Below are 12,888 nucleotides of genomic sequence, written 5' to 3'. Positions count from 1 at the left end.
TGTTGATAGTTTATCACGATGATACCTTCACTGTGGTTTCATTCACTATTCATGATGATAGTTTATCACGATGATACCTTCACTGTGGTTTCATTCACTATTCATGTTGATAGTTTATCACGATGATATCTTCACTGTGGTTTCATTCACTATTCATGTTGATAGTTTATCACGATGATACCTTCACTGTGTTTTCATTCACAATTCATGATGATAGTTTATCACGATGATACCTTCACTGTGTTTTCATTCACTATTCATGTTGATAGTTTATCACGATGATACCTTCACTGTGTTTTCATTCACTATTCATGATGATAGTTTATCACGATGATACCTTCACTGTGTTTTCATTCACTATTCATGTTGATAGTTTATCACGATGATACCTTCACTGTGTTTTCATTCACTATTCATGATGACAGTTTATCACGATGATACCTTCACTGTGTTTTCATTCACTATTCATGATGACAGTTTATCACGATGATACCTTCACTGTGTGTTCATTCACTATTCATGATGACAGTTTATCACGACGATACCTTCACTGTGTTTTCATTCACTATTCATGTTGATAGTTTATCACGACGATACCTTCACTGTGTTTTCATTCACTATTCATGTTGATAGTTTATCACGACGATACCTTCACTGTGTTTTCATTCACTATTCATGTTGATAGTTTATCACGATGATATCTTCACTGTGTTTTCATTCACTATTCATGATGATAGTTTATCACGATGATACCTTCACTGTGTGTTCATTCACTATTCATGTTGATAGTTTATCACGATGATACCTTCACTGTGTTTTCATTCACTATTCATGATGATAGTTTATCACGATGATACCTTCACTGTGTTTTCATTCACTATTCATTTGAACATGCTTGTATTCTCACAGGGCGCCACCACCCGAACCCGATCCTGATCCATACATCTATGATTTCTGGAAGGAAAGTAAGTATAGCGTTTTATATGTATTTTAAGAAAACATCTAAACTATTTCTGGATTAACATTCACATGACTGGCATGTTCTAATACATGGCTCTATACCTTGACACTGGTAACACATATGATACATAATAATAACAATAACTTTAATACATGACTCTATACCTTGACACTGGTAACACATATGATACATAATAATAACAATAACTCTAATACATGACTCTATACCTTGACACTGGTAACACATATGATACATAATAATAACAATAACTCTAATACATGACTCTATACCTTGACACTGGTAACACATATGATACATAATAATAACAATAACTTTAATACATGACTCTATACCTTGACACTGGTAACACATATGATACATAATAATAACAATAACTCTAATACATGACTCTATACCTTGACACTGGTAACACATATGAAATACATAATAATAACAATAACTCTAATACATGACACTATACCTTGACACTGGTAACACATGATATACATAATAATAACAATAACTCTAATACATGACACTATACCTTGACACTGGTAACACATATGATATACATAATAATAACAACAACTCTAATACATGACTCTATACCTTGACACTGGTAACACATATGATACATAATAATAACAATAACTCTAATACATGACTCTATACCTTGACACTGGTAACACATATGATACATAATAATAACAATAACTCTAATACATGACTCTATACCTTGACACTGGTAACACATATGGTACATAATAATAACAATAACTGTAATATATACATGACTCTATACCTTGACACTGGTAACACATATGGTACATAATAATAACAATAACTGTAATATATACATGACACTATACCTTGACACTACTAAGGCATATGATACATAGCAATAACAATAATTCTAATAAATCTCTATACCTTGACATTAATAAGTCATATGATACATATTAATAACAATAATTATAATATGTGAATCTATTCCGTGACATTAATAATACTAATAATATTAAAGGGACATACCCTAGTTTTTAATCACTAAGGCATATTTTTCACTATTAAGAGCCGTTTATGATCACTGAAATCAAACATTACTTATATTTTATTGTTTAGATTATCCATTTCCGTACATCCGAAGTGTTTCTGGTCATCCTGGTGTTTCTAATACCACAAAATGCATTTTTCATATTTTTAAAAATGCACGTGCATCTGAGAAGTAATGGTTATGTAGTTGTGTTTTAGTCTATTAGTCGTTTCAACGTCACAGACTTGTTTCACTCTGTTGTATCCAAATTTGTTACAAGTTTGTAAATTAACCGAACTTAGTGTCCATTTTTACAGGTTGAAACTAGGGTCTAGGTGAAAAATATGCCATAGTGTTTAAAAACTAGTGTCTGCCCGTTTAATAGTAATTATTAGGGTAATTATTATAATTGTTGTAATTATGTAGAACAATGTACATCGTATGAATAAAAATAGTATAAGCAAAATGTAAACAGAGAGATGAAGTTTGTTAAAAACAAAATCCGGAACTTTTAATACTGGTGGTCAGGTAGCGAGATTAGCTCTAGGGTTAAGTTTGCACAGTGGTCTAAACTGATGGCTAACCAGTCAGAATGAGGCAGGTGGTCTAAACTGATGGCTAACCAGTCAGAATGAGGCAGGTGGTCTAAACTGATGGCTAACCAGTCAGAATGAGGCAGGTGCTCTAAACTGACAGCTAACCAGTCAAAATGTAGCAGGTGGTCTAAACTGACAGCTAACCAGTCAGAATGAGGCAGGTGGTCTAAACTGACAGCTAACCAGTCAGAATGAGGCAGGTGGTCAAAACTGACAGCTAACCAGTCAGAATGAGGCAGGTGGTCTAAACTGATGGCTAACCAGTCAGAATGAGGCAGGTGGTCTAAACTGATGGCTAACCAGTCAGAATGAGGCAGGTGGTCTAAACTGATGGCTAACCAGTCAGAATGAGGCAGGTGGTCAAAACTGACAGCTAACCAGTCAGAATGAGGCAGGTGGTCTAAACTGACAGCTAACCAGTCAGAATGAGGTAGGTGGTCTAAACTGATGGCTAACCAGTCAGAATGAGGCAGGTGGTCAAAACTGACAGCTAACCAGTCAGAATGAGGCAGGTGGTCTAAACTGACAGCTAACCAGTCAGAATGAGGTAGGTGGTCTAAACTGATGGCTAACCAGTCAGAATGAGGCAGGTGGGCAAAACTGACAGCTAACCAGTCAGAATGAGGCAGGTGGTCTAAACTGATGGCTAACCAGTCAGAATGAGGCAGGTTGTCTAAACTGATGGCTAACCAGTCAGAATGAGGCTGGTGATCTAAACTGATCGCTAAGCAGTCAGAATGAGGCAGGTGATCTAAACTGATGGCTAACCAGTCAGAATGAGGCAGGTGATCTAAACTGACGGCTAACCAGTCAAAATGTAGCAGGTGATCTAAACTGATGGCTAACCAGACAGAATGAGGCAGGTGGTCTAAACTGATGGTGAACCAGTCAGAATGAGGCAGGTGGTCTAAACTGATGGCTAACCAGTCATAATATAGCAGGTGATCTAAACTGATGGTTAACCAGTCAAAATATAGCAGGTGATCTAAACTGATGGCTAACCAGTCAGAATGAGGCAGGTGGTCTAAACTGATGGCTAACCAGTCAGAATGAGGCAGGTGGTCTAAACTGATGGCTAACCAGTCAGAATGAGGCAGGTGGTCTAAACTGATGGCTAACCAGTCATAATGAGGCAGGTGGTCTAAACTGACAGCTAACCAGTCAGAATGAGGCAGGTGGTCTAAACTGATGGCTAACCAGTCAAAATATAGCAGGTGATCTAAACTGATGACTAACCAGTCAGAATGAGGCATGTGGTCAAAACTGATGGCTAACCAGTCAGAATGAGGCAGGTGATCTAAACTGATGGCTAACCAGTCAGAATGAGGCAGGTGGTCTAAACTGATGGCTAACCAGTCCGAATGAGGCAGGTGGTCTAAACTGATGGCTAACCAGTCAAAATATAGCAGGTGGTCTAAACTGATGGCTAACCAGTCAGAATGAGGTAGGTTGTCTAAACTGATGGCTAATCAGTCAGAATGAGGCAGGTGGTCTAAACTGATGGCTAACCAGTCAGAATGAGGCAGGTGGTCTAAACTGATGGTTAACCAGTCAGAATGAGGCAGGTTGTCTAAACTGATGGCTAACCAGTCAGAATGAGGCTGGTGATCTAAACTGATCGCTAAGCAGTCAGAATGAGGCAGGTGATCTAAACTGATGGCTAACCAGTCAGAATGAGGCAGGTGATCTAAACTGACGGCTAACCAGTCAAAATGTAGCAGGTGATCTAAACTGATGGCTAACCAGTCAGAATGAGGCAGGTGGTCTAAACTGATCGCTAAGCAGTCAGAATGAGGCAGGTGATCTAACCTGACGGCTAACCAGTCAAAATGTAGCAGGTGATCTAAACTGACAGCTAACCAGACAGAATGAGGCAGGTGGTCTAAACTGATGGTGAACCAGTCAGAATGAGGCAGGTGGTCTAAACTGATGGCTAACCAGTCAGAATGAGGCAGGTGATCTAAACTGACAGCTAACCAGACAGAATGAGGCAGGTGGTCTAAACTGATGGTGAACCAGTCAGAATGAGGCAGGTGGTCTAAACTGATGGCTAACCAGTCATAATATAGCAGGTGGTCTAAACTGATGGCTAACCAGTCAGAATGTGGCAGGTGGTCTAAACTGATGGCTAACCAGTCAGAATGAGGCAGGTGATCTAAACTGATGGCTAACCAGTCAAAATATAGCAGGTGGTCTAAACTGATGGCTAACAAGTCAGAATGAGGCAGGTGGTCTAAACTGATGGCTAACCAGTCAGAATGAGGCAGGTGGTCTAAACTGATGGCTAACCAGTCAGAATGAGGCAGGTGGTCTAAACTGATGGCTAACCAGTCAGAATGAGGCAGGTTGTCTAAACTGATGGCTAACCAGTCAGAATGAGGCTGGTGATCTAAACTGATCGCTAAGCAGTCAGAATGAGGCAGGTGATCTAAACTGATGGCTAACCAGTCAGAATGAGGCAGGTGATCTAAACTGACGGCTAACCAGTCAAAATGTAGCAGGTGATCTAAACTGATGGCTAACCAGTCAGAATGAGGCAGGTGGTCTAAACTGATCGCTAAGCAGTCAGAATGAGGCAGGTGATCTAACCTGACGGCTAACCAGTCAAAATGTAGCAGGTGATCTAAACTGACAGCTAACCAGACAGAATGAGGCAGGTGGTCTAAACTGATGGTGAACCAGTCAGAATGAGGCAGGTGGTCTAAACTGATGGCTAACCAGTCAGAATGAGGCAGGTGATCTAAACTGACAGCTAACCAGACAGAATGAGGCAGGTGGTCTAAACTGATGGTGAACCAGTCAGAATGAGGCAGGTGGTCTAAACTGATGGCTAACCAGTCAGAATGAGGCAGGTGATCTAAACTGACAGCTAACCAGACAGAATGAGGCAGGTGGTCTAAACTGATGGTGAACCAGTCAGAATGAGGCAGGTGGTCTAAACTGATGGCTAACCAGTCAGAATGTGGCAGGTGGTCTAAACTGATGGCTAACCAGTCAGAATGAGGCAGGTGGTCTAAACTGATGGCTAACCAGTCAGAATGAGGCAGGTGGTCTAAACTGATGGCTAACCAGTCAGAATGAGGCAGGTGATCTAAACTGATGGCTAACCAGTCAGAATGTGGCAGGTGGTCTAAACTGATGGCTAACCAGTCAGAATGAGGCAGGTGGTCTAAACTGATGGCTAACCAGACAGAATGAGGCAGGTGGTCTAAACTGATGGCTAACCAGTCAGAATGAGGCAGGTGATCTAACCTGACAGCTAACCAGTCAAAATGTAGCAGGTGATCTAAACTGACAGCTAACCAGTCAGAATGAGGCAGGTGATCTAAACTGATGGCTAACCAGTCAGAATGTGGCAGGTGGTCTAAACTGATGGCTAACCAGTCAGAATGAGGCAGGTGATCTAAACTGATGGCTAACCAGTCAAAATATAGCAGGTGGTCTAAACTGATGGCTAACAAGTCAGAATGAGGCAGGTGGTCTAAACTGATGGCTAACCAGTCAGAATGAGGCAGGTGGTCTAAACTGATGGCTAACCAGTCAGAATGAGGCAGGTGGTCTAAACTGATGGCTAACCAGTCAGAATGAGGCAGGTGGTCTAAACTGATGGCTAACCAGTCATAATGAGGCAGGTGGTCTAAACTGACAGCTAACCAGTCAGAATGAGGCAGGTGGTCTAAACTGATGGCTAACCAGTCAAAATATAGCAGGTGATCTAAACTGATGACTAACCAGTCAGAATGAGGCATGTGGTCAAAACTGATGACTAACCAGTCAGAATGAGGCATGTGGTCAAAACTGATGGCTAACCAGTCAGAATGAGGCAGGTGATCTAAACTGATGGCTAACCAGTCAGAATGAGGCAGGTGGTCTAAACTGATGGCTAACCAGTCCGAATGAGGCAGGTGGTCTAAACTGATGGCTAACCAGTCAAAATATAGCAGGTGGTCTAAACTGATGGCTAACCAGTCAGAATGAGGCAGGTGGTCTAAACTGATGGCTAACCAGTCAGAATGAGGCAGGTGGTCTAAACTGATGGCTAACTAGTCCGAATGAGGCAGGTGGTCTAAACTGATGGCTAACCAGTCAAAATATAGCAGGTGATCTAAACTGATGGCTATCCTGTCCGAATGAGGCAGGTGATCTAAACTGATGGCTAACCAGTCAAAATATAGCAGGTGATCTAAACTGATGGCTAACCAGTCAGAATGAGGCAGGTGATCTAAACTGATGGATAACCAGTCAGAATGAGGCATGTGGTCAAAACTGATGGCTAACCAGTCAGAATGTAGCAGGTGGTCTAAACTGATGGCTAACCAGTCAGAATGAGGCAGGTGGTCTAAACTGATGGCTAACCAGTCAGAATGAGGCAGGTGGTCTAAACTGATGGTGAACCAGTCAGAATGAGGCAGGTGAACTAAACTGATGGCTAACCAGTCAGAATGAGGTAGGTGGTCAAAACTGATGGCTAACCAGTCAGAATGAGGCAGGTGGTCTAAACTGATGGCTAACTGGTCAGAATGAGGCAGGGGATCTAAACTGATGGCTAACCAGTCAGATTGAGGCAGGTGAAACCATGTCATACAATAAACCTGGAAACACTGTGCAGACGATTAAAAAGGCGGAATTACAGATAAATCCTGAAAATCTTTGAGTGAATTTAAATACGTATAATATTAAGATATGACATCCATTTAACTGACAGTCTTAAGACAGGACGTGTTATACATTACCAATCACATAACTAACCCTTATCAAATCCGAACTATGACGTGTTATACATTACCAATCACATAACTAACCCTGATCAAGTCCGAACTATGACGTGTTATACATTACCAATCACATAACTAACCCTGATCAAATCCGAACTATGACGTGTTATACATTACCAATCACATAACTAACCCTGATCAAGTCCGAACTATGACGTGTTATACATTACCAATCACATAACTAACCCTGATCAAGTCCGAACTATGACATGTTATACATTAACAATCACATAACTAACCCTGATCAAGTCCGAACTATGACATGTTATACATTAACAATCACATAACTAACCCTGATCAAGTCTGAACTATGACATTTTACACTAATATTTAGTAACAAAATATAAAATATTGAATTTCGAATGATAATGTCTAAAACATAACATATTATAGCTTAACACTGACATAGCTGACATTGATACGATATAAAAGGATGACACTTCTTATAGCCCAGTCAATCCTTAAAAGCAAATGTCCTGACACATCACAAATTGCAAGAGAAATAAAGATTCTGAGTACGGGTATGTTTGGGGGGGGGGGGGTGGTTGGGGGGGTTTTGGTAGAGGTTTTATGGGTATGTGTTGGATATAATGGAGACACATGAATAACATACAAAAATCATTTTGAAACTTAATGATTAGAACATTGTTATTTTTAGATTAAAATGTCAAAAGAAAGTGAGGTTTACGGTATTGCGGTGTTTGTATATTTTACTATTTACAAAAACCGACCACTGATTGCAAGAGAAAGAAATTAATGTTTTTCTGAATAACATACAAATACTATACTAAAATATAATGGGTGGAATATTGTTTATTTTCAGAATAAAAATGTATATTACAATATCTACGGTATCGCGGCACAATGGGGTTTTTTTTTCTGTTTTTTTTCTTCTTCTTCTTTTTTTGTGTTTTTTTTTTTGGGGGGGGGAGGGGGGGTTGTGGGGTTTTCCTTTTTGTATTGTGTTTGTTGTATTTGCTTTCTTTTAGTTTCCATATAGCCACGGTATCATAGGGACCTACTGATAAGCTTCATTAATTAGCTGAATTTATATGTAAATATACAATATGGAGAGCTTGGCAATAATATGGTGGGGGAGATCATCATTAGATTAGCACACACTGATAATGGCCAAAATATATGATCAGTGTGTTGGCATTTGTTATATTAACCTCTACTATTACTGATTGCATGTAGGTCTAAAAGATGGAACTCTATAGTTTGACAGTCATCTAACATTGCTATACCTTTACTGGTTCAACCACTCATAGATCGTCTCTTTACAGTCACATCATGATTTGCAAGGCAAATTAGATCTGAAGTTAATCATATCTATATAAATTGTCTTTTAAAAGTTATATAAAGTTTAATAAACATTAATACATCAAATATATTTATTTCTCTTGAGCTCTGCTTTGAATGCAAATATAATTTTATTAGTTTTTCAAAATAAATAAATAAGCATAGCTAAGTGTCCCAAAGCAGTAACAGTACCCCACGACCATATCATGTGACAGAAGGTTTCAGTCATTCACCCATTAACTCGTGTATTGACTGTCGCCGTGTATGTACATAGTAGAGGGAAGCAGAGGGGTGGGGGGCATCTTCACTACAAACATCAAAACTACAAACATGGAAAAAAGAAAGAAATGTTTTATTTAACGACGCACTCAACACATTGTATTTACGGTTATATGGCGTCAGACATATGGTTAAGGACCACACAGATTTTGAGAGGAAACCCGCTGTCACCACTACATGGGCTACTCTTCCGATTAGCAGCAAGGAATCTTTTATTTGCGCTTCCCACAGGCAGAATAGCACAAACCATGGCCTTTGTTGAACCAGTTATGGATCACTGGTCGGTGCAAGTGGTTTACACTTACCCATTGAGCCTTGCGGAGCACTCACTCAGGGTTTGGAGTCGGTATCTGGATTAAAAATCCCATGCCTCGACTGGGATCCGAACCCAGTACCTACCAGCCTGTAGACCGATGGCCTACCACGACGTCACCGAGGCCGGTTACAAATATGGATACAGAATGTAAAAACAGCGCCTACAGTACACTAGCATACGGTTTATAGAGGGAATCTTTCCCATAAATATGTAACTTAATTGTTTGTATTCTTGCGCTAAACACTGGGGTTTTGGGGCACCTAATGGTTTGGGATGGATATGCGCAACACATCACCATCACCCCTTGGATCCGCGCCTGAGCTATATAGTCTGAGCTAATCATATATATATATATATATATATATATACATGTATATAGGTTGTATATGTAAAATATATTTTTTTTAATCGTTTGCGCACACTGCATACACCGACAGTATCAGCCTTTCGTGCATTGTCTTTACGTATATTTTCCTAATTAAAGGCCAACAGGGCCGGGGTGTAGCTAGATCAGTGGGGGAGCACTCACCTGGGGGGGGGGGGGGGGGGGGGGGAATGGGTCATAAGATTGGTCGTCCTCGATGGATTCACATTGTTTTTACTGTCCCTTTTCCTGTCCCGATTTGTGCCCCACGACTGGTATATCAAAGGCTGTGATATGTACTGTCCCGATTTGTGCCCCGCGACTGGTATATCAAAGGCTGTTATGTGGTCTGTTCCGATTTGTGCCCCGCGACTGGTATATCAAAGGTTGTGATATGTACTGTCCCGATTTGTGCCCCACGACTGGTTTATCAAAGGCTGTGATGTGTACTGTCCCGATTTGTGCCCCACGACTGGTATATCAAAGGCTGTGATGTGTACTGTCCCGATTTGTGCCCCACGACTGGTATATCAAAGGCTGTGATGTGTACTGTCCCGATTTGTGCCCCGCGACTGGTATATCAAAGGCTGTGATATGTACTGTCCCGATTTGTGCCCCACGACTGGTATATCAAAGGCTGTGATATGTACTGTCCCGATTTGTGCCCCGCGACTGGTATATCAAAGGCTGTGATGTGTACTGTCCCGATTTGTGCCCCGCGACTGGTATATCAAAGGCTGTGATATGTACTATCCTGACAACGAGAAGGTGCAAATAAAAGATTGCTTTTGTATTTTTCGGTAAGAACAACGTTTGTTGAGGCATCGGGTTTCCTCTCTCACGGACGACCAAATATGAAAATAACTATGCTAGACACCAAATAGCCGTAGTTTAAAATGTGTTGTGGTGTTTTTGATTGATTGAAAACATATTTTATTGCATAAACAACAAAAGGATTGGGCACAAGTTTGCCAACTTACTAGGTGTTCTTAAGCATATATACCTTTAATGGCAAATATGACCGTGGCGTTTATATTTGCAGAGGCTGAAACAAAGTGGGTTTACACTGGAACGTCCGTGGAATACGAGCCTGGTGGGGTGACTAGCTATACCACCACTGGCTACACCACTGTACCAGTCGCGCAGGTGGTGCCAGTCTCGCAAGTGGCGCAACACGCAACTTCCCCCCAGTTAGTTACTGTAGCCTAAATATGACAGGTGGGTACCCCCAACTTCCACCCAGTTAGTTACTCTAGCCTAAATATCACAGGTGGGTACCCCAAACTTCCACCCAGTTAGTTACTCTAGCCTAAATATCACAGGTGGGTATCCCCAACTTCCACCCAGTTAGTTACTCTAGCCTAAATATCACAGGTGGGTACCCCCAACTTCCACCCAGTTAGTTACTCTAGCCTAAATGTCACAGGTGGGTACCCCCAACTTCCACCCAGTTAATTACTCTAGCCTAAATATCACAGGTGGGTACCCCCAACTTCCACCCAGTTAGTTACTCTAGCCTAAATATCACAGGTGGGTACCCCCAACTAAGCTTCCACCCAGCTAGTTACTCTAGCCTAAATAATTTGGCACCAAATATAGTGGGCAAACACTGGGTATAGCATTCATCGTTTATCTGACGTGATATACGTAGCAAAACATCGTTATCTCGACCTCTATAACAGAAAGCGCCCAAGTTGTCTCGAGGTCAATAAACTGTTATCACGAATTTTAGGTTACATTTCTTTATCTTGTGTTTGTTTTTGTTTTTTTTGTTTGTTTGTTTATTTATGTTTTAATAAAACGTGAAACTCCTCAAAACCGGACCCTCTATAAACCAGAATTATAGAGAAGTCGGTGTAGTGGCCTTCACACCTCCCCACTGAGCCGTTAAAACTCACTGTGGATGGGATACCGGTATGCGAACACAGTACCAGCCAGTTCGATGGCTTAGCTAGTACACTACCGAGGCTAGTGAACTCATCTTGGCCAATATAAAGAGAAATATGTAGATTTGTATTCTAAAACACGCAGAAGTCTGTTTGTAGTTTTTGTACAAGGAGCACATTAAATGCACCGACTCTAGAAGATGTGGCTGGGGGGGGGGGGGGTAGCTCATGTGGTGAGAAAGAGGTGCTCGATTTGAGGTGGGGAGAAAAAGACGCGGGAGGAGTCTCATTTGAGACTATCCTGGCATACTGTCACAGATTTAAGGACCGTATTTCTCTAAAAATGGATAATAAATAAAAATTACATTAATTGTTGGAAACCAAATCTAGCTATCGCATCACCGTAACTGAACCATGATGGAGTGAAATCCATGTCATCCCTCTCGGCAATTTTAGTTTTTGAATTATGGACCATTGCCATAATTCAATATTTTTACAAAATGTCTTTAATAAATGGAGTATGGTGGTTATGAAGATGGATGAATAAAGTACATGTAGGGGCAAATCAAATTATATTTGTTCAGGTAATACTTTGTTAGACCATATCCTTCCCCAATAAGTTAAAAGGCATTGATTTCAATTAACATTAAATCATTGATCTCATTTTACTCGGACCATTGCGAGGAAATGTAGCTTACGCTAACGCTTATGAAGGCATTGTACGATTTAAGGTTTAAAAAACCAGTTAAGATGCCCTAGTGTCTATTATTCATCCTCTTCTAACAATAATAGCCCAACATTGTCATAGAGATTTTCTGAGAATTATTCTCGCTTTCCTCTTTCACCAAGTCTCTCACACAACCTCTCTCTTTGTTTCGCTATAAGTCTCTCTCTCTCTCTCTCTCTCTCTCTCTCTCTCTCTCTCTCTCTCTCTCTCTCTCTCTCTCTCTCTCTCTCTCTCTCTCTCGCTCTCTCTCTCTCTCTTAATTTTTCAATCTCCCTATCTCTATCTCTCTGTGTGTTTTAATATTTTAACACAATGCGTAAATCTACTTAAACACTTTATCGCTTTAGTCACAATTTGTACGTAACGTTTAAACAAAATGTGTTAAACAAGAGTGTCCCATTTTTAGAAAACATGTATCAACATATTATTTCTCTATTTATCTTTTAACTCATTATTGTCACCGTGTCATTTCAGGATATGAAGATATTGACCACAAAGGTTTTCCCAAGAGGACCGTTGCACCAAGTCCACAAATACAGTTGTAATTATTTCACTTTAGGATCAGTGCACGAATATTTAGAAGAAAAGTTGTACCAAGTTTACATATAAACATGTGGCAGTTTTGGATAACCATTGGACCAAGTCCACA

The 12,888-nt window shown here is 40.4% G+C and overlaps 1 long non-coding RNA gene across 1 annotated transcript; it reads left to right on the top strand.

The window, feature by feature from the left end:
• Nucleotides 1-910: 910 nt before the first annotated feature.
• LOC121376848 lies at nt 911-12,882 on the top strand. Its single transcript, XR_005958537.1, has 3 exons — nt 911-965; nt 10,669-10,844; nt 12,714-12,882. It is a non-coding gene; the product is annotated as an uncharacterized LOC121376848 (long non-coding RNA).
• Nucleotides 12,883-12,888: the final 6 nt, after the last annotated feature.

The sequence above is a fragment of the Gigantopelta aegis genome, chromosome 7 (genome assembly GCF_016097555.1).
Source record: "Gigantopelta aegis isolate Gae_Host chromosome 7, Gae_host_genome, whole genome shotgun sequence".
Lineage (NCBI taxonomy): Eukaryota > Metazoa > Mollusca > Gastropoda > Neomphalida > Peltospiridae > Gigantopelta > Gigantopelta aegis.
This window is presented reverse-complemented; position numbering and strand designations above follow the sequence as displayed.